The following is a 26,682-nucleotide window of genomic DNA, read 5'->3' as shown; positions in this document are numbered from 1 at the left end:
TACAATCAACCCGCGCCACAGGTTCCCCAGTGGCCGCACAGGTGAGAAATGTTGATTGCCATTGAACTTGGTGGAGAACCAGAGAATCCCACCAGCAACCGATGGTAAGCCGCCTCCGCCGTGGGAAAACCCACCGTGAGGGAGGGGGGAGGAGGCCCAGAGAATTCTGCCCTCTGATACCAACACTGAGGTAAAGGGAGTGCCGAGGAAAACAAATTGGAAGATTGAAGATTTCGGAGGGTGATGTAAGGCAGAGGTAGGGAGGTGCAAGAATGTGGAGAGAGTTGAATATGAAAACAGGAATTTTAAATTGGCCAGACTGGAGGAGGGGACAACCAGTATGTCATTAAGGTTGGTGGGGGGGAGCTTAACATATCCATGTCCCTTTAGTGGCTTCTTGCGTCATAGAATTCCTACATTGCAGAAGTAGGCAATTTGGCCCATCCAGTCTGCACCGACTCTCCAAAAGAACATCTTACACAAGCCCAACCACCATCCCCCCTACACACCCCCCACCCCACCCTATCCCTGTAACCCCACACATTTACCATGGCGAATCCACCTAACCTACACATCTCTGGATATTAATGAACAATTTAGCATGGCCAATCCATCTAACCTGCATATCTTTGGAGTGTGGGAAGAAGCTGGAGCGTCCGGAGGGAACCCACACAGACGCAGGGAGAATGTGCAAACTGCAAACAGAGTCACACAAGGCTGGAATCAAACCCAGGTCCCTGGCGCTGTGAGACAGCAGTGTCTGCCACTACGCCCCACCACTAACATAACTACATAATTTACCTTCCTACCTATATTTGTGTCATCAGCAAATTTAACAATCACGCATTTGGTTGCCATTGACATAAATTGAAAATAATTGTGGCCCCAGCAATGATCCCTGTGGCACTCCACTCATCACACCTTGCCAACCCAAAAATAACACAGTTATGTCCAGTCTCTGTTTCCTGTTCGCTAACCAATCGTCTAGCCATGCTCATATATTACTCCTACACCATCAGCTCCTGTTTCCTTTCGTAATCTTAGATGTGGCACCTTGTCAAATGCCTTCTAGAAATCTAAATATAGCATATCCACAGGTTCCCCTTTATCCATGTTCCGAATAAGTTGATTGTTACTTCCTCAAAGAGCTGCAATAAATTAGTCAAATTTCTTTTCTTTCGCAAAACCATGCTGATTTTTCTTGATCAATTCAGGGCCTCTTTTTGCACTGTAAAACTCTATGGCTCTATGAGATGCTTAAGTGCCATGCTATAACCTCCTTAATAATAGATTACAGCAATTTCCCCATGACTCATGTTTAGCTCACTGGTCTGTAGTTTCCTACTTCCTCTCTCCCTCCTTTCTTGAATAGAGGAGTCGCACTGGGGACTTTTGGAAAATTAAAACCAATGCATCAACTATCTCAGCAGCCACTTCCTTTAAAACTTTATGACCCTCAAACTCACCTGCTGATTCACAATTATTTCTGGGACGTTATTTGTTTCTTCCGCAATGAAGACAGACACAATGGCAGCGAAATTCTCGGGTCCCGCTGCAGTGAATAGAGATTTGGCTGAGCACCAAATTCTCCATCCTCGCTGGAAAACTCTGGCCAATATCTGACCAATTAACCTACCATTTCCTCATTTCCCATTATTAATTCTCCATTCTCACTCTCTGGAGGACCAATGCTTTACCTACCCTTTTCCTTTGAAAATATCTTGCTCTCTGTTTTTATATTTCTAGCTAGCTTTCTTTCACTTATTAATTTTTAGTCATTATTTGCTGTTTTTTATATTCTATCCAATCTTCTGACCTGTCAATCGTCTTTGCGAAATTAAATGCTTTTTCGATTCAATATAGTACTGCTTTCTTAGTTACCAAAGGATGGCACATCCTTCCCTTAGCATCTTTCTTTCTCACTGGAATGTACCTCTTCTGAGTATTCTGAAATATCTCCCTTAAATGTCTGCCGCTGCATCACTACTAACTTATCCCTTACACTAATTTTTCAGTTCACTTTAGCCAGCTCTGACTTCATGCCCTCATGATTGCCCTTGTTTAAGTTTAAAGCTTAAAAGTTTAAAGCCTTAGATCCACTGCTCTCTCCCTCAAACTCAATGCAGAATTCAATCATATTATGATCACTGCTACCTATGAGCATCTTCATTATATATTAGTTAATCCTGTCTTATTGCACATTATCAGATCTAGTATAGCTTGCTGTCTGGTTGGTGCTAACACGTGCTGCCCTAAGAAACTGTCCCGAAAACACAATACGAACTCATCATCCAGCCTAGCTTTGCCAACTTGATTCATCCAATCTATATATAGATTAAAATCACCCATGATCGTTGCCATACTTTCTCACAATTTCCTATTATTCCTTCTGGTACTCCCCGTTCTGTAGTGGAGTTACTGTTAGGGAGCCAATAAACCACTCTCACACGTGACTTCTTACCTTTACTCTTTCTCATCTGTAAGCTGATTCTGCATCTTGATTTTCAGAACTACGGTCACCTCTCTCCGTTGTAACAATGTCATCGTTAATAAAGAGAGCTACCCCTTCAAGTTTTCCTAGCTGCCTGTCGTTCCAAAATGTCTCGTCACTTTGAATATTCAGGTCCCAGTCTTTGTCATCTATCGCCATGTATTGGTAATGGCTATCAGATCATACATATTTATTTCTATTTGTGCCATAGGTTCATCCATTCTGCTACATTCTGTCTTTTTACTTTTTTGTAACCTCTCACCTTATCTGCTGGTACACTCTTAGGTCTGTACACTCTGTCCCTTCCTGCCATACTCTGATCATCATTTCCCTTATTCTACCTTGCTCTCTTGCCTTGTCTTCTCTACTTACTTTATCACATCTTCCCAAACTTATTCCTTCACTTCCACCATTGAGTTTAAAGCTCCCTCTTTTGCTCTAGTTCTCTGACTCACCACAACACTCACCCCAGCATGGCTCAGGTGAAGGCCGTCCTAACAGTACAGCTCCCACTTTCCCCAGTACTGTTGCCAGTGCCGCATGAATCAAAACCCATTTCTCCCACACCAATATTTGAGTCACGCATTTAACTCTATAATCTGATTTACCCTACCCCATTTTGCTTATAGCTCAGGTAATAATCCAGAAATTACCTTTGAGGTTCTTCTTTATTCATTTTGCCCCTTGCTGTTCATACTCCTTCAATAAAATCTCCTTCCTAATTCTACCCATGTCGTTGGTACCGACATGGACCCATGCCCACAGAACCCTCTCCCTCCCACTGCAGGTTTATCTCCTGCCCAAGGCAGATGTCCCAAACCCTGGCACCAGGAAGGCAACAAAGTCCAAAGATGTGCGGGTTAAGTTGATTGGCCATGCTAAAAAATTGCCCTTAGTGTCCTGAGATGTGTAGGTTAGAGGGATTAGTGGGTAAATATATAGGGATATGAGGGTAGGGCCTGGGTGGGATTGAGGTCGATGCAGACTCGATAGGCTGAATGGCTTCTTTCTGTACTGTAGGGTTTCTATGATTTCTTCTATGAAAGTCGACTGGACTCCCACTGCAGAGGACTGCGCCAATCCCCCTGACGATGCAGTCCCTAACTACCATTATATTCCTATTAACTCCTCCCACTTTGCTGCCTCACAGTGCCAGGGACCTGGGTTCGATTTCTGCCTTGGGTCACTGTCTGAGCGGAATCTGCACGTTCTCCCCGTGTTGCGTGGGTTTCCTCCCATGGTCCAAAAGACATGATGGTTAGGTGTATTGGCCATGCTAAATTCTCCCTCAGTGTACCCAAACAAGCGCCAGAGTGTGGCAACTAGATTTTCACAGTAACTTCATTGAAGTGTTAATGTAAGCCTACTTGTGATACTAATAAATAAAACTTAAAAACCCTCCTATCCCTGTCTGCAGACTAATTTAGATGTCCCGCAGGGGTGTGACTGACAAGTGTCCAGGTGACTTTCTCCCATCCTGGTGCATCGTAGTGTCTGTAGCTTGGACACTAGTTCAATGACTCTGAGCCATAGCTCCACAGGCCAACATGATTGTCCTGATTCAGCAAAGACATAACCATCACTGAAGTCCCAACAATCAACATCCTGAGATTACTATTGGCCAGAAACCAAACTGGCCCAGCCATATAAATATTGTGGCTACAAGAGCAGTTCAGACACTGGGAATCCTGCAGCGAGTAACTCTCCTCCTGACTCTCCAAAGCCTGTCCACCATCTACACAAGTCAGGAGTGTGATGGAATACTCTCCGCTTGACTGGATGACTGCAGCTCCAACAACACTCAAGAACTCCACCCCATCCAGGACAAAGCAACCACTTGATTGGCACCCCATCCACACCCACATACAGTGGCAGCAGTGTGTACCACCTACAAGATGCAATGTAGCAATTCACCTTGGCTCCTTCAACAGCATCTTCCAAACTTGCAACTTCTACCACCTAGAAGGACAAGAGCAACAGATGTATGGGATAACCACCACCTGCAAGTTCCCCTCCAAGCCACACACCATCACAACTTGGAGCCATATCTTTATCCCTTCACTGTCACTAGGTCAAAATCCTGGAACTCCCTCCCAAACAGCACTGTGGGTGTACCTACATTGTGGACTGTAGCAGGAAGTCTTTTGGCAAAGTGGTAGCTTCGCTACCTTGAGAGCAGAAGATCCAGGTTCAACTCCAATGCCAGAAATTGTTAGCCATGGAAGGAGCATTCATAACGCAGTTCAATAGTCTGATAATCAGCTCAGGAATCCTTGTACCATTTGCCTCACTATTCCATACTATTCCCCAAAAAGGGAAAAGTGTGTGTGTGAAGATATGCTTTAAAAAAAACTGGACTGCAGCAGTTCAAGTAGGCGACTAACCACCATTTTCTCAAGGGCAACCAGGAATGGGCAATAAAAATGCTGTTCTCACTAGGGATGCCCACATTCCATGAAATAATTTTTTAAAATCACACCAGCATTCAGTAAGGCCCACATTCAGCAGTTGCAACACATCATTTGCCCTGTCAGCTTTATTAAATGTTAATTAATTTATTTTCCTTAATTAATAAACACTGCACTCCCAATACCCTTTCCTACTGTTAATAAGTCTTACCACAATGAATAATACCTTACAATCACTGATAAATTACATGAGTTTTGAAGATAAGCAAACAATATATTCACCAACCAATCATATTCATAGAATCTATAGAATCTCTCGTGTGCAGAAGGAGGTCATTCGGCCCATTGAGTCTGCACCAACAACAGCCCCACTCTATTCCCATAACCCCACATATTTACCCTGCTAACCCTTCTGACACTTTAATGGACAATTTATCATGGCCAATCCATCTAACGCGCACATCTTTGGAGTGTGGGAGGAAACCAGAGCACCCAGAGGAAACCCACGCAGACACGGGGAGAACATACAGACTCTGCACAGATAGTGACCCAAACCAGGAATTGAACCCAGGTCCCTGACGCTGTGAGGCAGCAGTGCGAACCACTGTGCCACCGTGCCGCCCCCTTCTCCTGTAATGATCGCACTTTGGTATATTGATAGATGAAGATTGTCTATATATTGTTGTTACAGATCATTTCAAAGAATACTTTATGATTGTTAAAGTACCATGAAGAAGGACAAAATATGTTTAAATTTGAGATTAATCATCTCTTTTGGCTCTTGTGGTTCGAGGCTTTCAAATTGTACAGCTGTTTGCAGTTAGATTACAGATGCTGTCCTATTATCTTTACATCACATCCCACCACATAAATAGTAAAATTGAGGGTTAGAAGGGGCAATGATCAAAACAAGTGGTTCATGGTGAAAGGGTGAAAGTTTAAATCAAATTCCAGTTATATTATGTGAAAGCCTGGGGATATTACCACTGGTTTTGAGATTGCATGCTGTCTAAGCTGCCTTTGCTGGGTTTGATTTCGAAACAATAAAAAAAAACCTTCCTGGAAAAGATCTCAAAGACAAAATATTATATTGCTTCGGTGGGAAATAAATTCACTTATATATCTGTTGATCAAGAACAGTCTTCTACAAAGCTACCATTCGTAAAACCACATTTTGCAAAAAGGGAGCAATAAGGTCTTTGGTTGCTTTTATATTGGCTCCATCTTAATTTAGATCTCAGAAGATGAATGTCCATTATCCAGTTTGGGTCTTCACACAACTATATTCAGCTCCCAAATCTCTGTGCCAGATTTTGTGGGCCTAAAATTATTGCTGGGAAGAGGCATTTGATTTAGGCAGCATCTATTTTAGGAACTAGCTCAGTCACTACTCTTCTAGAACTTGAACTTAAATAGTAAGACCATAAGATATAGGAGCTGAATTAGGCTATTCAGTGCATCATGTCTGCTCTGTCATTCAATCTTGGCTGATATGATTCTCATCCCCATTCTCCTGCCTTCTCTCCGTAACTCTTGATCCCCTTATTGATCAAGAACCTATCTATCTCTGTCTTAAAGACACTCAATGACCTGACCTCCACAGCCCTCTGTGGCAATGAGTTCCACAGATTCACCACCCTCTGGCTGAAGAAATTCCTCCTCATCTCAGTTTTAAAGGAGTGTCCCTTCACTCTGAGGTTGTACCCTTGAGTTCTAGTCTCTCCCACTAGTAGAAACATCCTCTCCATGTCCATTCTATCTTGGCCTCTCAGTATTCTGTAAGTTTCAATTTGATGGTCCAGTGATTTAGAATGGTCTAGTGGGCACATGAGCGGCGCAGGCTTGGAGGGCCGAAGGGCCTGTTCCTGTGCCTTATTGATCTTTGTTCTTGATCCCCCCTCATCCTTCTAAACTCCATTGAATATAGACACAGACTCCTCAACCAGTCCTCATATAACAAATCCTGCAAACCAGTATAAAAAGAAGCTTTATAAATCCTTGATATCCCCAGTGACCCCCAATAGATGACAACTAACTGGACAAATCACAAACCAACAGCAAATTAGACCAGGAGAAGCAGGTGCTAATTCTCATACAGTGGTGTCTTGGAAGCAGAAAAAAACTACGGTTTTTCAGTGACCACATATTGCACGGTACATCCAGAAAAAAAATTTTTTAAGCTAAAATGTGGTGGAGTGTCTTACCTCGGTATGATTTCTCAATTCCTTCTCTCACGTTCCAGATCTCGACAGCTAATGCCTGGCAAACAGAAAACACAGGCAGGAGTCACAACAAAGGCATAAGCTAGAACTTCAGATGACAATTTTTGGCAAACAATATATATTTTTGGATATTCAAGGTAAGCAATCTTGACGCTGAGAGCTTAGACGTCAGAAAAAAACATTGCGTGCTCCCACTGTGGAGTCAAATCCATCAACAGCACATATTGAGAAATTGTGCAGCCATGATTTACTGTCCATTAAACTTAGTAAATGGAAAATCATAGCCTGAGTACGTGGTCTGATCTTTGCCCCTGGTATTTGAGCATCTACGCAGGAGCCACACAAGCAGAAAATGTACTCTCTACTGGCCATAAACCCACGGCGTGAGGTCTCGCAGAGGTGAGAAAGACAGCAAGCCTCCCTTCACTGGGTCCCTGAAACCACAGCTTAACCCTGCTTTCTCAAAAGATGCAGGTATGTCACTGGGACATCAACATTACAATTGTCCAAATATGTAATTCCAACGGTCATATCGGGGAACAAGTTAGTAGAAATCCTTGTCGAATTTATGACTCTGAACCACCTTGGAATGTTATTTCTTTGTTGAAAGTCATAAATGTGTTGGATTCACAAAACCCTGACAACAAAGACGTGTGACAAACAGTAGTTTATTCACTAGCTGTGGGCGGCACAGTGGTTAGCACTGCTGCCTCACAGCTTCAGAGACCTGGGTTTGATTCCCGGCTTGGGTCACTATCTGTGTGGAGTTTGCATGTTCTCCCCATGCCTGTGTGGGTTTCCTCCGGGTGCTCCGGTTTCCTCCCACAGTCCAAAGATGTGCGGGTTAGGTGCATTGGCCATGCTAAATTGCAACTTAAGTGTCCCGGGATGCGTAGGTTAGAGGGAATAGCGGGGTAAATATGTGGGGTTACGGGGATTGGGCCTAGGTGGGATTGGTGTCGGTGCTGACTCGATGGCCCAAATGGCCTCCTTCTGCACTGTAGAGTTTCTGTGGTTTCTATGGTAGTTGGTCAACTACCATGCTTGCACTCAGCTAGAATGCTGCACCACAGAGGTTATAGCTGAAAAGACAGCCATGTTATCGATGATTTTGTCTTGCATGCATCATGATCGCAAACCCGGAGAATACTGTCCTGGGCCCGCTAATCATATGGAAATTCAAATTTCTATACGATTGGCTCAGCGATGATTTCTGACATGTAGCTGATGGCGCGAAAAAACTTAGCCTGGGAGAGGCGTGGAGGCTATGGCGCCCGGCGTGAATCCCCAACCCGCTGTGCCACTCGAGCAGTGCAGCGGGCTGGGAGAATCACTCCCTATATGTCAGCACTGTGTTAACTGTGAAAAAAAATGGTGAACAGATAAAACCTATTTCCACCTGTCAGTTTGAATGGGTTTAATTTTCAAATAGGATCTAGTGCTGGCATTATTTAAAAATCACTGTCCCGTGGTTGGCTCTGGATCCAGACACTTCAGGGACGGTCTACAATTTTCAAAGCTGGTGGAACTGGGAGGGGGCTGGGGGAGAAACAAACAGAGAACCCGCTCAGCTCCAGTTAGTGGCTGGGGAGGTCAAGGAGTGGATTTTCAAAAGGAACGTTGGGGAACCCGAAAAGCCTGGTGCACATTATTGGATTCATTGTGGGGACACCTGAAGGTTTCCTTGCATCTGTTGAAAACACTGTTGTTTCCTGGGCTAATTGACGAAGGGCCGAGCGTTGTACCTCTATCTTGCAGGCATGGCCACGTTACTTTGTGTTAATGCTGCTGACCCTCTGAGGACCTGAATTCTGTATTTGACAAGATAGCAGCAAGCCGCATCATGGCTGCCGGCTGCCTTTGTCACTGGTGCCAGAGTGGCATGTCCCACTGACTGGAGATGTTCGATGCCATTATTTGGGTGGTGAGTTAGTGGCACAGTGGCTAGCACTGCTGCCTCACATCGCCAGGGACCTGGGTTCAATTCCGACCTCGGGTGACTGTGTGGAGTTTGCACGTTCTCCCCGTGTCTGCGTGGGAAAGTTCATTGATGCCGTGTTTCTGTACATTTAGCCTTAAGTGAAATCAATAGCAAGGTATTGCAAGCTTTAGAATCTCAGCCGAGATCTCAGCCTTTAGAGTCTGAACCACCCCCCCCCCCCCCCCCCCCCACCCAGCGCCGCCCCCCCCCCCCCGTCCTCTCCTTATCCCAGCTCCCACTCACCAACCACATCCTTACTATCTGACCTGGCATACCTCCTGCCGACACTCTCCCCATCTGTCACATTACAGGACAAGCTGGAGCACTATCGGCATGTGTGGGCCCGGCTGGCCAGGACTGATGGCCAAGCTAAAGACTCTCGTGTGTTCATGGCCCATCCTCTCAGCCTCTGGAAGCAATGGACCCGAGCAGCTCCGAGGAACATATATCAGAGATGAGCATCGAGGAGGCATCACAGCTGTCACCCTCCACCACCAGCGCAGATGTTCGTACCTTGGAGGAGTCCTTTCTCCTTCTGTCCCAGGAGATGGTGCCATCACTCCGAGGCAACCAGGCCAACACTGAGAGTGTGGCATCTACAATGGAGAGCTTGATGCAGGGTATCAGCTGCATGGTTCAGGCACTTATGGACACTGAGTGCCAGTGCCAGAGGACAGCAGGGCTTTTGGCTCTCACTGCAGCTGCCCCTCTGTCCCATGGAGGAGCCCATGGGTCCCCGGGCACCCACAGGGATGAGGGTTGTCTGATTCAATGCCCAGAGCCTTCCACCCAGGAGACCCGAGGGGTGCCCAGCCCATCTGATTCCCCCCCCCCCCTTCCTGTGACCTGCCCACCTCCAGCCACAACTGTGGAGGTTGGCACAACAACACCTGTGCTGCGCGAAAGCAGGCTCAGACCCTCAAGGCCCCTGCGCACCAGGAGACAGCTGCCTTGGACATCTCAGGCAAAAGGGCATGGCAGACAACAGGCCGCCTCATTCTCGGTTGTAGATCCTGGGGACAAACCTAGATGTAGCGTTTGGATTAAGGAAAATAAATATCACAGTGTGGGCAGGGTGATGTTTGACACAATACAATGGTGAGCACTGATGTAACTCCATTTTATCAATCACTTTGTGCACTCTTCTAGTGCCTCCCCGCTTTCATTTCATTGGCATATGCACTGCCATCCTTCATGTCTAGTCTGGATGCCCAATAACGGCCCATCCTCCATCTCCGTTCTGTCACTTTGTCCTTCTGTCACATTGTCATGACACAGTGTTGCTGGTGTGATCCTGGTAACAAGGAATACCTACCCCCCCTGCCCACTGGGCCCCAGGCCAACCCCCAGTCCATTCATTGCTGTGATTTAGGACACACAGCAGTTAATCACTAAAGACACCTGGATTTGAACCAGGGACCTCATAAACTGCAGCCAAATGCTCTCCCACTGAGCTATACTCCCTCAGTTTAGCTCTGTTCTCTCTCCACAGATGCTGTCAGACCTGCAGAGATTTTCCAGCATTCTCAATCCTTTGGAGAAGGCTGATTTCAGCACTAGGAAGTCATTGGCTGAAACCTTGTGTGAGTCAACCATTCAACTTGCGTCAGTGGTACAGGCTCTCATCAGCACTGCCAATGTCAGAGGAGCCTGCATCAGCAGACTGGCTGTTCAGCGTCCCATCGCCCTGATCAGTGGCAGTTCGCGAGCAGCGTGCAATCAGACAGGAGTCAGACATTCACAGGAGCACTGCTCTGTCCTCACCATCATCCGATCCTTGGGCTTCCGCACCCTGCCCATGAAAGGAGCAATATCTGGGCTGACGTTCTGCTGTCACCACACAGTTAACAAAGGCCCACCTTCCATGGGGGGACATCACTGCCCACCCTGGTCCTGGTCACTCCTGAAGCAAGTAGCTATACCCTGTGGCCCATTCAGGCCCTCAACATTGCCTGAAGTCCCTTCCTCTGAGTCCCTTCCTCTATCTCCTCCAGGGTTTTCCCCTTGGCGCTTTCCTTGACATCTTCCTTATCTGAGGAGATGTGGCACTTTAACATGTCCTCCTCTGCCAGCTCCTTGCCCCACTGCAGTGCCAGGATGTAGAGTGCACAGCACACCACAATAATGCATTATACATTCTGGGGAGGCTATACTGGAGGGCTACCCCTGACCGGTTCAGATATCTAAACCACATTTTTTGAGGAGGAGTTGCAACATGAGCCTCATTATAACAAGTCTCAGCAGCACTCTGTGGCCTCCACACTGAGGAATACCCTTTGTTCCTAAGAAGCCGTCCATTGAGCCACTGCTCTCCATCAAAGATCGTCAGGATCTGAGAGTGGCTGAGGATATAGCTGTCATGGACACACCCCAGGAATTGGGCACACAACATTCCGGATATTCCGAGTGTTGAATCCCTTGTGGTATGGGGCACCATAACACCATGAAACATACAGTCATGTGTGTGCAGTCAATTACTCCCTGCACTTGTGGGAATCCAGAAATGTGTGCAAACCCATGGCTCCGGCACCTTAGCTAACCTGGCCCTGGTCAAAGTTTATGTAGTTATGCACCCTCATAAAGAGCGCATTGGCCATCCCTCTGATGCACTTATATGCAGTGGACTGAGAGATGCTGCAGAGGCTACCCGTACAGCCCTGAAAACATTGAAGTTCAGGGCAGCTGTCACCTTCAGGGTGGCACAGTGACACAGTGGATAGCACTGCTGCCTCACAGCACCAGGGACCTGGGTTCGATTCCGGCCTTATGTGACTGTCTGCGCAGAGTTTGCATGTTCTCCCCGTGTCTGCGTGGGTTTCCTCCCACGTGGGTTTCCTCCCACAGTCCAAAGATGTACGGATGAGGTGCATTGGCCAAGCTAAATTGCCCCTTGTGTTGGGGGATTAGCAGGGTAAACATGTCGGGTTACGGGGATAGGGCCTGGGTGGGATGGTGGTCGGTGCAGACACGATGGGCTGAATGGTCTCCGTCTGCACTGTAGGATTCTATGATTCAGGGCGACAGACAAAGAGTGACCACTCTAACCCGCGTGGTACCAACTCCTGTATAACCCTCAGGTTATCCTCAGTCTCCGCCTGCACTGGTTTTCAATCATCTACAGGTAACTCATCCATCGTTGGTTCACCGTGTCCGGCATTGTCACTTCTGAGTGATTTCCTGTGGAGTGCAGCCTTCAGCAGCTGAGCAGGCTCTGCCAGCCCTTCCTGCACAAGGTGCCACTCCTGCATTAATGTAGCTGCATGTTGACACTGGCATCATCTCTCGTACTACATGGCTAGTAGGATAACTGCCAACTCAACAGGCTCCAAGGTTCTTTAAATTCAATAAGGAGGACACAGAATGTGAGCACTGAGGAGTCCTGTCAATGCCATGACCCATTGCCCATTCAGGTCATGGGGCTTACTATTGGTGGCCATTCACTGCTGTGAGTGCCTTCTCACTGAGTTCCACTCCCTCTCCCAACAGATGGGCGTCAACCTCGGAAATCCTTGGCAGCTCTCAGGACTCCCCAAGGATGAGAGCTGAGTACATATGCGTTAACTGATGGGCCCTGTGTGTGAATATCCCAGGGTAGTGGTGGGAATTACAGCTCTGGACGCCACTGCAACAGTGCATCAGATCACAGCTGCCGCCTGAGCTCTGAAACCTTTGCCCTTGTATTGTAGCTCTCTCAGCCAATGCTGGGTGCAAGCCCATGGACTTCAATGCTTCAGGGGGCTCAAAAGGTTAATTGATGAACACCAATCAGTGGCAGATTTATCCATCACACTACGAACTAAATGGGCATAATTGACTCGTCCAGGAAGGCTCAGGAATTTAAAGGGCTTCCCCTTTAATTCATCCCTCAAGTTTATTTGATTTAGTTTAATTGGTTGTTTGATTTGCTGCAAAATAAACCTCCTGTGGCAGGCATGGGTGAACTGATTATTGTCAAGCCTCCAGATTAAACTTTGCTTGATTATTAACAATGACCTGCATCCCCCAGCTCCCCAGAGTTGTGGCACATAACAGCCTTGTATTTTGTGCAACCAGCCCAGGTGGCCAGGCTTCCCAATCAGTGCCAGGGCCCCTCCAGCTATGGATTGTTGCCTGAGGGTAGGAGAGATTGGTAGTGGTGCCATTATCCACTCAGTCTTGGTGTCTTTCTCTCCTCATGGAACAAAACATAATCCCCATAATCTCCTTTCAATGTACTCAAAAATGGCTAGTCACCAAGAGCACCCACCCTCACCTAGGACCATCTCTTTATGACCTGGTGGCTCCCTTTCCCACCTCCCCTCTCGCACCATCTACCCACCCACTTCAAGCTACCATCCAGGATTGCGACTCCCTCACAGGATCCAGCACGGGCACTACAGCAAAGGTACCCGAACTTTGGAAGGGCACATTAATACCACCCATTCAGGCACCACCCTAATGCCCATGCGCCCCCCCACACCCTCCCCCCCAATGTCACACATGTCGAACACATATGCCTCCGAGACCAGAGACCCACACCAGGATAGCACCTATTTCCCACTCCCACCACCCCCTTGGCTGAGAACCTGAGACCCCTGTTTCCCTCCCGTACTTCCCCTCCACCACCACTGCTCAAGAGCCTAAGACTTGATCCCTTAACCGTCCCCTGGACCTAGGAAGGGCTTATCTGGGTCCCCCATGGCCTCTCCACTGGACTCCCTGGTGGGTAGTGGCGACCTGTGTGCTCACCTCCAATATCCCTCTTGGAGGTGAGGTCGCCAGGTTCAGGTTTTATAAAGCTGTTGTAAGCTGTGCTGATGTGACATGATGCTGGCGGGGTTTGACTATCCAAGAGAGGTGGAAATGACAGCGGGACAGCCCGCTAATTAGATGTTATTATATCAAAATGAGGTTTCCGACCTTCCTGGGCAATATTTTGGGCCCGCATCGCCATTTACGTTTGCGGCTATCATGGGCTCAAAATTGTCCCCAATAAATGTATAGAAAAATCCGTCTTAGATTTCACACCAACACTATGTTATGGCCTTCAGAGTGTGAAAAGGGCCTGACTCTATAATGATATATTCTCTCAATGCATTTTTCCTACTACCAATGTTGCCGTGGTGACTCGATGTCTAAAAGTGGACATACAATAAAATAGCTGCATGTAAAATGTACATGTTCTGTGTTTGGATAGGCACAGGAATGACTAAGTGCCTCAGACTTCATACATAAGTGAATAAGTGAGAAAGTCAAGCAAGAAAACAAGCTATACAGTAACGCTGAAAAAGGATAACATGGGCCAATGCCTTGAAAAACAGAGATACACAGAAATATATAAATATACAAACAGAGGACTAAGATAACTTGAATTGGGTCAAAAGAAGTGTCATTCAGTGAGAACACAAACAAAACTGAAAATAGTTCCCATTAATTTTTTATCTATAAGCCACAATGCTTTGTATTTATTGCAACTCTTTGCCGCAACATAGTAGCAGAAGTTAAAGATATCAACGTGTTGCAAAAATTCGACATTATTCAAATTTCAAGCTTTCACATAGCAGATCAGTTTCAGGAACACATCATCAGCCTTCGTGATTCTGGCTAACTGAATATCCATTTCCTGAAACCCAACTTTCAAGAAAGCTTGAATGTCTCAGAATGGCCACTGACGCTGGGAAAATCTGTTGAGAAAACCCCACTGTCTATGGACAAAGAAATGTATAAAATAGCCAATTACATCACTGATCATATCATTCATCATTTAAAAATTGATCACAAAACAAATGTCAAAAATGCACAATCATCAGTGCAACATCATCATCAGTAGCTGGAACATTGTGGCACAGCAAGCATAGACTCTTTACAGTGCAGAACATAGAACATTACAGCACAGTACAGGCCCTTCGGCCCTCGATGTTGCGCCGACCAGTGCAACCAATCTAAAGCATCTCTAACCTACACTGCTCCAATATCACCCATATGTTTATCCAATGACCATTTAAATGCCCTTAAAGTAGGCCATCTGGCCCATTGAGTCTGCACCGACTCATAAATGCATTTATCCCACTAATCCCCCCAACCTATACATCATGAAACACTAAGGGGCAACTTTAGCACTGTCAATCAACCTAACCCGCACATCTTTGGACTGTAGAAGGAAACCGGAGCACCCGGAGGAAACCCACGCAGACAATGTGCAAACTCCGCACAGTCACCCAAAGGCTGGAATTGAATCCGGGTCCCTGGCGCTATGAAGCAGCCGTGCTAACCACTGTGCTACCGTGCCGTGCGGCAATAATCGAACAGTTATGGTACTGGATTAGGAATTTGGGGGAGTCAAGAATTCATAATCCCACAATGGAAAATTGCAAAACCGAATTGAACTTGTTTGCATGCAAGGTGGCATGAAACAACCATGCTCATTCATCAATATCCTTCATGTCGAGGAACTACACACCTGGTCCAGTTTGGTTTGCAGATCTCTCCAGTTCCATCCTTTGTGATTATGGGGGCCTTTCTAGAAATGGGTCTTAGACACAGCTCTATCACTGTTACCTACACCCCAAGAACATGTATTTAAAAGAAAACACAATTGCTGCAACCCAAACTTTGCACAGCAGCCAAATATTTACTTATCAGTCAATGCCATGAATCCAACCTGGAAATGGGAGAAAATGCAGAGCATGTGTATTGCCATCTTCAAAGAGAGAGAAAAAATAACTAATTGGATGCAAAACCCTTTTGAAGTCTCTCATATCCAAAATGTCACCCTGCCCTTTCACTTCAAGGATGCTGGAAGGCTTGCTGTATTTCTCCTGACAGATGACCACCACCCTCAACCTGTATTCCCCCTTTGTACATGCGATGTATTTGTACCATTATCTACTTCTGCAGGGGATGTTTTTTTTTCCTTAACCGTTTGAAAATACTCAAGGGAAATCTTTTTTTTAAAATCAGTCCGCTTCGTTGACTCAAATAAATGGTGGTGGGGTGTAATTAATAATTCTACATTTAAAAGAACACCGGTGACGGGGGCATTACTGCTCAAGCAAGATTGCCCAACGTGTAAATGCGGCAATCATTTCAACATGATCGCCTTGTAATTGGAAGAGGCGCACATTTTGTGATGCGGTGCATGTACAAATTGGAAAAATGATACATTATGTATTGGCAGCACGCTGTCTCCAACAGTGAGGGCGGACTTTAAGGTTGCGCCGGGCTTTGAAGGTACACTTGTCATATATATATTATGCACTTGTGCGGGCTGCTGTTACCATGACAGATGAAGGCGACTCCGTGGCTTTTATTCTGCCCCGGTATAGTTGGGTTACAAAGAATAAAATGTTTCCGTTTCTTGGCAGCAGGACCTGCCACGTGTTTGAGTCAATATCACTTTGCAATGAAAAGAGCCCCTTTCCCTGGGGAGTAAGTTTCATTGCAGTCAACATGTAACAGCACGGATATGTACACACTTCAAGCCCTCTGCAACAGCCCACTCTCATACTGACCGCTTCTACACGTCCTTCAACCCCTCGCCAGATCTTAAGGAACACGTAGCTCGCTGCAGTAAAAAAAAGCACAAAGAGAGAGAGAGAGAGAAAGCGGCCAATATAGTAGAACATGCCAAGCCACCATCAATGAGAGAAGTCTTGAGACGGAAAATGCAACACACTAAAACGATGGTGTGCCCCCCTCTTCTACCCCTTACCTCTCTGTACGTTGGCAGATCCGACCATACAAATAGAAATCACACACAATTGTTGGCTTTGTCTTAACGGTGGAGATCTTCCAGACAGATTTGGGTCCTGTGAGTTGCGTCAGCCTTTCTTGTACTGAATGACCCATTCCACTGGAGGGTGAGACTCCTCCTCTTGCTGAAACCTCACATTTTCATTTGTACTGGGGCTGCACTCTCCAGCTCCCCGCCCCACTCAGGCGAGCATCAGAGCCGCCCGCATTCACCTGATAGGCGAATCGTCAGGGCTAGGGAGGGAAGGAGAGGGGAGAGTCTTGATATCTGTGAGCGAGGAAACGCAACGATGATTGTTGAAATTGTGTGGGGGCGGGCGGGGGGGGGGGGGGAGGGTTCATTCTACTGCCACCGCAGTGCGTTCAAAATAAATGGCAACTTAACCTATCATGAAAAAAGAATTTCAATCAGATATTGCAGAGGAGTCTGGCACGCTGTTTGTAATTCGTCATCCAGAGGACAAATTGTCCTCTTTTAAGCACTGACATTTCGTGAGGTCTTGTATAATGTCACACCAGAAGCCTAAATATTCTGGGACGTGTGGCATCAATTCATAGGGCATGTTTCATTACCGGGTTTTCTGACAGACACAAGCCCATCACATTGATAAAGCAGACAAGCTGCCAGTGGCTCAAGCCAGTGCCAACCCCGAATGCACCTCATTCATTCGTCACTGTCAAAGGCAGCGGTTTAATCAAACAGCTGAAATTAAAAAATCCCAACTCAATTGGTCACTTATCTCCAGCCAACTCAAGGTGCCATTTGGTACATTAGACAATTTCCCACCAAGTGGGGCTTTCTTGAAAAGCAAGCATAGGAACACATTTCAACTGCAGAAATAGAAATGTTGGAAAATCTTAGCAGGTCTGACAGCATCTGTGGAGAGAGAATAGTTTTTAAAAATTTATTAGTGTCACAAGTATGCTTACATTAACACTGCAATGAAGTTACTGTGAAAATCCCCCAGTTGCCACACTCCAGCACCTGTTCAGGTACGCTGAGGGAGAATTTAGCATGGCCACTGCACCTAACCAGCATGTCCTTTGGACTGTGGGAGGAAACCGGAGGACCAGGAGGAAACCCACGCAGACACGAGGAGAATATGCAGACTCCGCACAGTGACACAAGCCGGGAATCGAACCTGGGTCCCTGACGTTGTGAGGCCGCAGTGCTAACCACTGTGCCACCACGCCACCCATAGTCTAGAGCCAATGTTTCGAGTCTGGATGATCCTTCGTCAGAGCTGAAGACAAGCAGTACATCTCAACCGCATGATAGTCATAGAGCCATAGAGGTTTACAGTATGGAAACAGGCCCTTCGGCCCAACTTGTCTATGCCGCCCTTTTTTTTAAAACCCCTAAGCTAGTCCCAATTGCCCGCATTTGGCCCACATCCCTCTATACCCATCGTATCCATGTAACTATCCATAGAGACATTCTATATTCTATCTATATTCTATTTATATTCTCCCCGTGTCTGCGTGGGCCTCCTCCGGGTGCTCCGGCCTCCCCCCACAGTCCAAAGATGTGCAGGCTAGGGTGGATTGGCCATGCTAAATTGCCCCTTAGTGTCAGGGGGATTAGCAGCGTAAATGCGTGGGGTTACAGGAATAGGGCTGAGGTGGGATTGCGGTGGTGCAGACTCGATGGGCCAAATGTCCTCCCTCTGCACTGTCAGGATTCTATGATAATACAGGCCCAGTCAACCCAATCTCTCCTCATACGACAATCCTGCCATCCCAGGAATCAGGCTGGTGAACTTATACTGCACCTGCTCTATGGCAAGTATATCCTTTCTTAGGTGAGGACGGCACAGTGGTTAGCACTGCTGCCTCACAGCGCCAGGGACCCGGGTTCGATTCCCAGCTCGGGTCACTGTCTGTGCGGAGCCTACACGTTCCCCCCGTGTCCGCGTGGGCCTCCTCCGGGTGCTCCGGTCTCCAGTCCAAAGATGTGCTGGGTTAGGTGGATTGGCCGTGCCAAATTGACCCTGTTGAGAAGCGGCACAGTGGTTAGCACTGCTGCCTCACAGCGCCATAGACCCGGGTTCAATTCCAGCTTTGGGTGACTGTCTGTGCAGAGTTTGCATGTTCTCCCCGTGTCTGCATGCGTTTCCTCCGGGTACTCCAGTTTCCTCCCACACTCCAAAGATGTGCAGGTTAGATTGGTTGGCCATGCAAAAATGCCCGTTAGTGTCAGGGGGATCAAGAGGGTAAATATGTGGAGTTACGGGGATAGGGCCTGAATGGGATTGTAGTCGGTGCAGGCTTGATGGTGGGCCAAATGACCTTCTCCTGCACTGTAGGGATTCTATGATTCTATGAAGCACAAGTAGTTAGGGCTCTGCATTTCTCAATATCTACATTGTATTTGCCCCAGCCTTTCTGCAAACATCATCAAGAAAACCAAACAAATCGGAAAAACCAAAGGCTACCTTAGTAATAAAACCAGGAGCATGCTCAGCAGGTCTGGCAGCACCTAAGAGAGAAAGATGATTTCTCTCCACAGATGCTGCCAGACCTGCTGAGTATTTCTGCCATTTTCTGTTTTTATTTCAGATTTCCGTCATTCACGGTATTTGGCTTTAGTATCAGTAGCTGTATTAAGCTTCATCGACATAGCAATGCCACAACTGACATTATGGGAGCTGTTGGACACCAAAATCATGTCTAGTTTCTTTCATGGTTTCGTCTCAAGCAAAGTTTCATTCTCGTTCTTTCATGGGATGTGGGTGTTTCTGACTCTACCAGCTTTTGTTGCACAAACTTAATTGCCCTTGAAAAAGTGGTGGTGAGCTGCTTTCTTGAACCACTGCAGTCATGTAGTGTAGGTATGCCCAGAAGGTTGTCAGGTAGAATGTTCCAGGACTTTAACTCAGCCACAGTGAAGGAACCCCAATACAGTTCCAAGTCAGGACGGTGTGCGGCTTAGAGGGGAATTTGCAGTATGTGGTGTTTGTTCCCATGCACCTTCAAGATATTTGAGGTCATGGATTGGAAGGTGTTGTCAAAGGAGACTTGATGAGCTACTGCATCTTCTAGATGGTATACACTGTTACCACTGTATGTCTGTAGTGGAGGGAGTGAATGTGGTGGTGGAGGGAGTGAATGTTTAAGGTGGGGGTGGATGGTGTGTCAATCAAGTGGACTGCTTTGTCCTGGATGCACAACTGACCCTATATTTTATACCTTGCGTGGTCTATCCAGTGCCTTCTGTATTCAATCTTTAACCAGCGGCATGGGAGTGACAAGGACAAAGGGATCTGAGAATGTAGATTAGGGATCACAATGGAACCAGAAACAAACATGGTGCAAGGTGATAGAAGCTTCCTACTTCCAGCAGCAAATCTGCCCTGTTTCCCCTTTTCCCATCCTCCGGTTTTGACCTGAAATGGGAAAAAAGGAAACAAAAATGGACAGAAGCTCAAGAAAACACAGACATAAGAAAAGACTTAAGAGGGGGCAGAGCAGAACAGGGAAGATATGACAGAATGAAGATGTCATTCTTTGTCTTATAATGTTCCTACAAAATGGCTCAGGACATTTCATTATATTAAATACCCTATTAAATGGCATGGTGGCACAGTCGGTTAGCACTGCTGCCTCACAGTGCCAGGGACCCAGGTTCAATTCCTGGCTTAGGTCACTGTCTGTGTGGAGTTTACACGTTCTCCCCGTGTCTGCGTGGGTTTCCTCCAGGTTCTCCGATTTCCTCCCACAGTCTGAAAGACGTGCTGGTTACGTGAATTGACCCGAACAGGCCCCGGACTGTGGTGACTAGGGGAATTTCACAGTAATTTCATTGCAGTGTTAAGGTAAGCCTTACTTGTGACTAATAAATAAACGTACTTCTGCCTCACAACGCCAGGGACCCAGGTTCAATTCCGGCCTGGGATCACAGTCTGTGCGGAGTTTGCACGTTCTCCCTGTGTCTGCATGTTGAGGTTGAGGCCATCCTCATGTGTGCGGAACTTGGCTATCAGTTTCTGCTCAGCAACTCTGCGCCATCGTGTGTTGTGAAGGCTGCCTTGGAGAATGCTTACCCGAATATCAGAGGCCGAATGCCCGTCACCGCTGAAGTGCTCCCCAACAGGAAGAGAACAGTCTTGCCTGGTGATTTTCGAGCGGTGTTCATTCATCCGTTGTCGCAGCGTCTGCATGGTTTCCCCAATGTACCATGCCTCGGGACATCCTTTCCTGCAGCGTATCAGGTAGACAACGTTGGCTGAGATATTTGCAACAACAATATATATTTATTGTTGTCACCGGGATATTGGGTTCATGTCACACTATCTGTAATCCCCACAGCTTGCCTTTACTTGCAGAATTTCACTGGCTGTCCTGTCTGGAGACAATACACATCTCTTTGACCTGTCTTGGTGCTCTCTCCACTCACATTGTTTGTGCATTTAAGACTTGATTAGCTGTAAGTATTCGCATTCCAACCATTATTCTGTAAATTGAGTTTGTGTCTTTATATGCCCTGTTTGTGAACAGAATTCCCACTCACCTGACGAAGGAGAAGCGCTCCGAAAGCTTGTGGCTTTTGCTATCAAATAAACCTGTTGGACTTTAACCTGGTGTTGTTAAACTTCTTACTGTGTTTACCCCAGTCCAACGCCGGCATCTCCACATCATGAGTTTGGTATGACAGGCCATGCTAAGTTTGGCATGGTGGCACTGCTGCCTCACAGCACCAGGGACCTGGGTTCAATTCTGGCCTCCGGTGATTGTCTGTGTGGAGTTTGCACATTCTCCCCGTGTCTGCGTGGATTTCCGCCCGGTGCTCCGGTTTCATCCCACAGTCTAAAGCTGTGCAGGTTAGGTGGATTGGCCATTCTAAATTGCCCCTTAGTACTGGGTGGATTAGCAGGGTAAATACGTGGGGTTACGGTGTGGGGCCTGGGTGGGATTGTTGTTGATGAATGCTTGGTGGCCAAATGGCTTCCTCCTGCACTGCAGGGATTCTATGATATAAATATATATTGTTGTTGCAAATATTTAAATTGGCCTTCACCTATGATGCAAAACAGGCTCAGACCTGATTTGCAGCCTGTTTTATGCCACACCTAGACAAGGTAATTTCCGCTCCCATTTTTGGCAGATGAGTTTGGCGACAAGTGAGAATTCCATAAGAGGAGCAAAATGAGAATCTCAACTTTTCAATGTTGGGATTCCAATTAGAATACATTTACATTTGGTTATCAGGCCTCTACAGTCCCGACCCCCCTCCTCTCCCCATTACATAATCCATTCACAGTTGGTCTCCCACGGTATGCACCTGGTGAGCAGAACCCGCCAGAGGAATTTAGGGTGAGTGCATCGCTCAGGAGTATAGAGTCATGCCTGGACACTGTCCCAAGTACTGCCCCCTGGCACCACTCGGGCAGTACAGGGCAATGCTGGGGGGTTGCTCCATGGGAGGATCTTCTGTGGGGTGTGGGGGGCGGGGGGCGGGGGGGGGGGGGGGGGGGGGGGCAAGGGGGAATGTTCTGTTTTTATTTTTTGTATTGGGGCGCACTTTAAAAACAGCACCCCAATCTTTAAAAGTTTAAGTTGTTAGCGGGGCATGTCATGTATGTATATATATAGCATGTTGAGGTTTGGGATGTAGGTCGGGTGGTCCCTGGGCTATTAGCTCTGTAAGAAGTTTAACAACACCAGGTTAAAGTCCAACAGGTTTATTTGGTAGCAAAAGCCACACAAGCTTTCGGAGCTCCAAGCCGCTTCTTCACGTGAGTGGGAATAAATAAACCTGTTGGACTTTAACCTGGTGTTGTTAAACTTCTTACTGTGTTTACCCCAGTCCAACGCCGGCATCTCCACATCACTATTAGCTCTGCCCAGTGTGGGACCCTGTTGGGCAGTCTTAGACCTGACTGTGAATGAGTGCACACCTTCAATAAACAACTCCCAGTATTGAAGTATTCAAGCTGACCTCATGATTCTTTACGCCCCTTAGCCCACAAGGGCATACATAACAACTGGTGACGAGGTGGTGTCACGAGGTGGTTTATGCATTCTGCTGGCGTTCCGTTCTGGTAAAAGGGGAGAAGATCGAGGATTGGCCTGGGACTTCAAAGAATGGCGCAGGAAAAAGAACCCACAGCGTGGCGACCCCGTAAAGAACTGGTAGGAGTGTTCCAACTGCGTTACTTCAGTCTGAACAGTCTGTGCAAGGAGAGGTAGGATTTGCCTGGGAGCTGGCCAAAAACATCGCAGGAAGTGTACACCAAGGGGACTATGGCTGCGGGCAACTATTGGCGATGGCAGAAAGATGCCAAGGGCACTCGGGCTGAGGGTTGCTGACAGCGGCTGCGGGAGGAGACTTCAGGCCCCCACGCATTTGGCGTGAAAACTTCCTGCTGGCAGAAAATGTCAGCCATACTCCGTGTCATAGACCCCTTCGATGAAGAGACAGAGAGCTGGATATCTTATACAGAGCGCTTCACCACTTATCTGGCGGCAAATGATATGGCTGAGAACCTGGTTGTACCGATCTTCTTGAGCACCATAGGGAGCAAAACCTTTGCTGTTCTAGGCCACCACTGGGACCGACAACTTTAATACCATTTTTCCAGCTCACTGCACCACTCTGTCAAAAATTGGGAAAATCCCGCCCCAATTTTCTTGATCATTGGTTTCCCAGACTCACCGGATTGTTACAATGCAGAAGAGAACCATTCAGCCCATCGTGTCTGCACCAACTCACCAATGAGCAATCAATCAATCCCCTACCGCCCTCCCCCCCCCCCCTCCCCCCCCCCCCCCCCCCCCCCCCCCCCCCGCCCCCAACCCGAAATCCTGCATATTGTTTCTTTACAGATAATAGTTTAGTTCCCCTTTGGATGCCCCAGTTGAACCTGCCTTCAGTACACTGTTAGTCAGTGCATTGCAGACACCGCACCACTCGCTGTGTTAAAAAGCTTTTTCTCATGGCGTTCTTGCTTCTTTCGACAATTACTTCAAACATGTGCCCTCTCGTTCTTGATCCTTTCACACATGGGAACAGTTCCTCCCTATCTACTCTGTCCAAATCCCTCTTGATTTAGAATACCTCTATCAAATCTCCTCTCTACTCCAAGAAAAACAGCCCCAACTCTCCAATCCATCCTGATAACTGAAGCTCCTAATCTCAAGAACCAGTTGCAAGAATGCTTGGTCTGAATAACTTACCAGAGAGGCCTGACATTGCAGATCAAAGGAGGAAGTAACATTGAGTTGCTGGGTTTGTGATGAGAGGTATTCCCACCTAGGATTCGAGTGGCCTTTCTGAATATCTTTTGAGGAGACAGGTTAACTGTCTGCAACTCAATGGTTAGCACTGCTGCCTCACAGCGCCCGGGACCTGGGTTCAATTCTGGCCTTGGGTCTCTGTCTGTGTGGAGTCAGCACATCTCCCCGTATTTGCGTGGGTTTCTCCGGGTGCTCTGGTTTCCTCACACGCTCCAAAGATGTGCGGGTTAGGTTAATTGGCCATGCACAATTGCCCCTTAGTGTCAGGGAGATTAGCAGGGTAAATACATGGGATTATGGGAACAGAGCTTGAGTGGGATTGTGGTCAGTGCAGGCTTGATGGGCCAAATAGCCTCTTTCTGCACTGTCAGGTTTCTATGATTCTATGACCTCGTGACACCACGTCATTACCAGTTATTATGTATGCCCTTGTGGACTAAGGGGCGTAAAGAATCATGAGATCAGCTTGAATACTTCAATAACGGGAGTTGTTTATTGAAGGTGTGCACTCATTCACAGTCAGGTCTAAGACTGCCCAACAGGGTCCCACACTGGGTGGAGCTAATAGCCCAGGGATCACCTGACCAACATCCCAAACCCCAACATGTATATATATGCAGACATGACACGCCCCGCTAACAACTTAAACTTTTAAAGATCGGGGTGCTGTATTTAAAGTGTGCCCCAATACAAAAAATAAAAATAGAACCTGCCCGCCACCCCTGCCCCCCCACCCCCCACAGAAGATCCTCCCACAGAGCACCCCCTCAGCACTGTCCTGTACTGCCTGGGAACTGGCCCCTGGCACTGCCCGAGTGGTGCCAGGGGGCAGTACTTGGGACAGTGTCCAGGCATGACTCTATACTCCTGAGCGATGCACTCACCCTAAATTCCTCTGGCGGGTTCTGCTCACCAGGTGCATACCGTGGGAGACCAACTGTGAATGGATTATGTAATGGGGGGAGGAGGGGGGGCGGGACTGTAGAGGCCTGATAACCAAATGTAAATGTATTCTAATTGGAATCCCAACATTGAAAAGTTGAGATTCTCATTTCGCTCCTCTTATGGAATTCTCACCTGTCGCCAAACTCATCTGCCAAAAATGGGAGCGGAAATTACCTTGTCTAGGTGTGGCATAAAACAGGCTGCAAATCAGGTCTGAGCCTGTTTTGCATCATAGGTGAAGGCCAATTTAAATATTTGCAACAACAATATATATTTATATCATAGAATCCCTGCAGTGCAGGAGGAAGCCATTTGGCTACCAAGCCTTCATCAACAACAATCCCACCCAGGCCCCACACCGTAACCCCACGTATTTACCCTGCTAATCCATCCAGTACTAAGGGGCAATTTAGCATGGCCAATCCACCTAACCTGCACAGCTTTAGACTGTGGGATGAAACCGGAGCACCGGAAGGAAATCCATGCAAACACGGGGAGAATGTGCAAATTCCACACTGGCAATCACTGGAGGCTAGGAGTGAACCCGGGTCCCTGGTGCTGTGAGGCAGCAGTGCCACCATGCCAAACTTAGCATGGCCTGTCATACCAAACTCAGTAAGAAGCTTAACAACACCAGGTTAAAGTCCAACAATGCTCTCTCCACTCACATTGTTTGTACCTTAAAGACTTGATTAGTTGTAAGGATTCGCATTCCAACCACTATTCTGTAAATTGAGTTTGTGTCTTTATATGCCCTGTTTGTGAACAGAATTCCCACTCACCTGAAGAAGGAGCTGAAGGCTCCGAAAGCTTGTGGCTTTTGCTACCAATAAACCTGTTGGACTTTAACCTGGTGTTGTTAAACGTCTTACTGTGTTTACCCCAGTCCAACGCCGGCATCTCCACATCATTTCTGCCACAAAGCCAGTTTTGGATCCGATTTGTAAGTTGCTCTGGAGCCCATGAGCACTTACCTTCTTGATCTGTCTTCTTTGTGGGGCCATGTTAAAGATCAATGCAATCAGGCACAGTCAGCATGGTTTTGGGAAAGGGAAATATGTTTGACTGATTTATTGGAGCTTTTTGAGCAAGTAATAAGGGAAAGAGCAAGTAAATAATTGGGAAAATACCTCCTTTTCAATAACCTCTGCATTACCTGTTATCATTGGGATGGTCCTCCGACATGAAAACTGAAGCAAAATTTACTGGCTGGAATTCTCCCAGAAAATTCTAAGTGTTGAATTTGCGTGAAAACTGGAGTAAATCATACTGTTTTTTTCAGTGAGTGTTCAGAGAAGAATCTCCCACACTCTGTGCACTGCAGAGGTCACTAGTGTGTATATCATTACAATTCAGGGGGCGGGGTCTATTCCCACTGGAGAGGCCGGCAGCACAGCGCTGAGCAGGCCACTGAGCATGTGCCGATCTGTCAGCGCCGAGATTAGCGCATGCGCAGTGACCCTGCACTGACCGTCCCTGGATTGTTGGCCAGCCTCATTGCTGGCCAGCCCACAATCCCCGCAACACCAGCCCTCCAGGCCCCCCACAGCCCAATCGCTGGCCTCCCAACCATTCCCTGGCCTCCCAACCATTCCCCGGCCCACCCCGATCTCCAGCCCCCTTCCCCCCCGATTCCTCCCCCCCCCCACAATGCCGAACTCCCAACGG

General features: G+C 47.2%; 1 protein-coding gene across 2 annotated transcripts in view; it reads right to left on the bottom strand.

Annotated features, from left to right (window-relative positions):
• The window catches only part of slc6a9 (solute carrier family 6 member 9), a 251,359-nt gene extending 234,379 nt beyond the window's left edge, over nt 1-16,980 (bottom strand). Inside the window, exons 1-3 of one of the 2 annotated variants that reach the window (XM_078218677.1) lie at nt 16,793-16,980; nt 16,593-16,645; nt 7,104-7,158 (exon numbers count right to left, since the gene is read on the bottom strand). The gene's annotated coding sequence lies outside the window, so the exon portion shown is untranslated. The remainder of the gene's footprint in view (nt 1-7,103; nt 7,159-16,592; nt 16,646-16,792) is intronic. The other variant, XM_078218676.1, reaches the window with a different exon arrangement.
• Between the last annotated feature and the right edge of the window lie 9,702 nt (nt 16,981-26,682).

This window comes from Mustelus asterias, chromosome 8 (assembly GCF_964213995.1).
Source record: "Mustelus asterias chromosome 8, sMusAst1.hap1.1, whole genome shotgun sequence".
In the NCBI taxonomy this organism is placed as follows: domain Eukaryota; kingdom Metazoa; phylum Chordata; class Chondrichthyes; order Carcharhiniformes; family Triakidae; genus Mustelus; species Mustelus asterias.
This window is presented reverse-complemented; position numbering and strand designations above follow the sequence as displayed.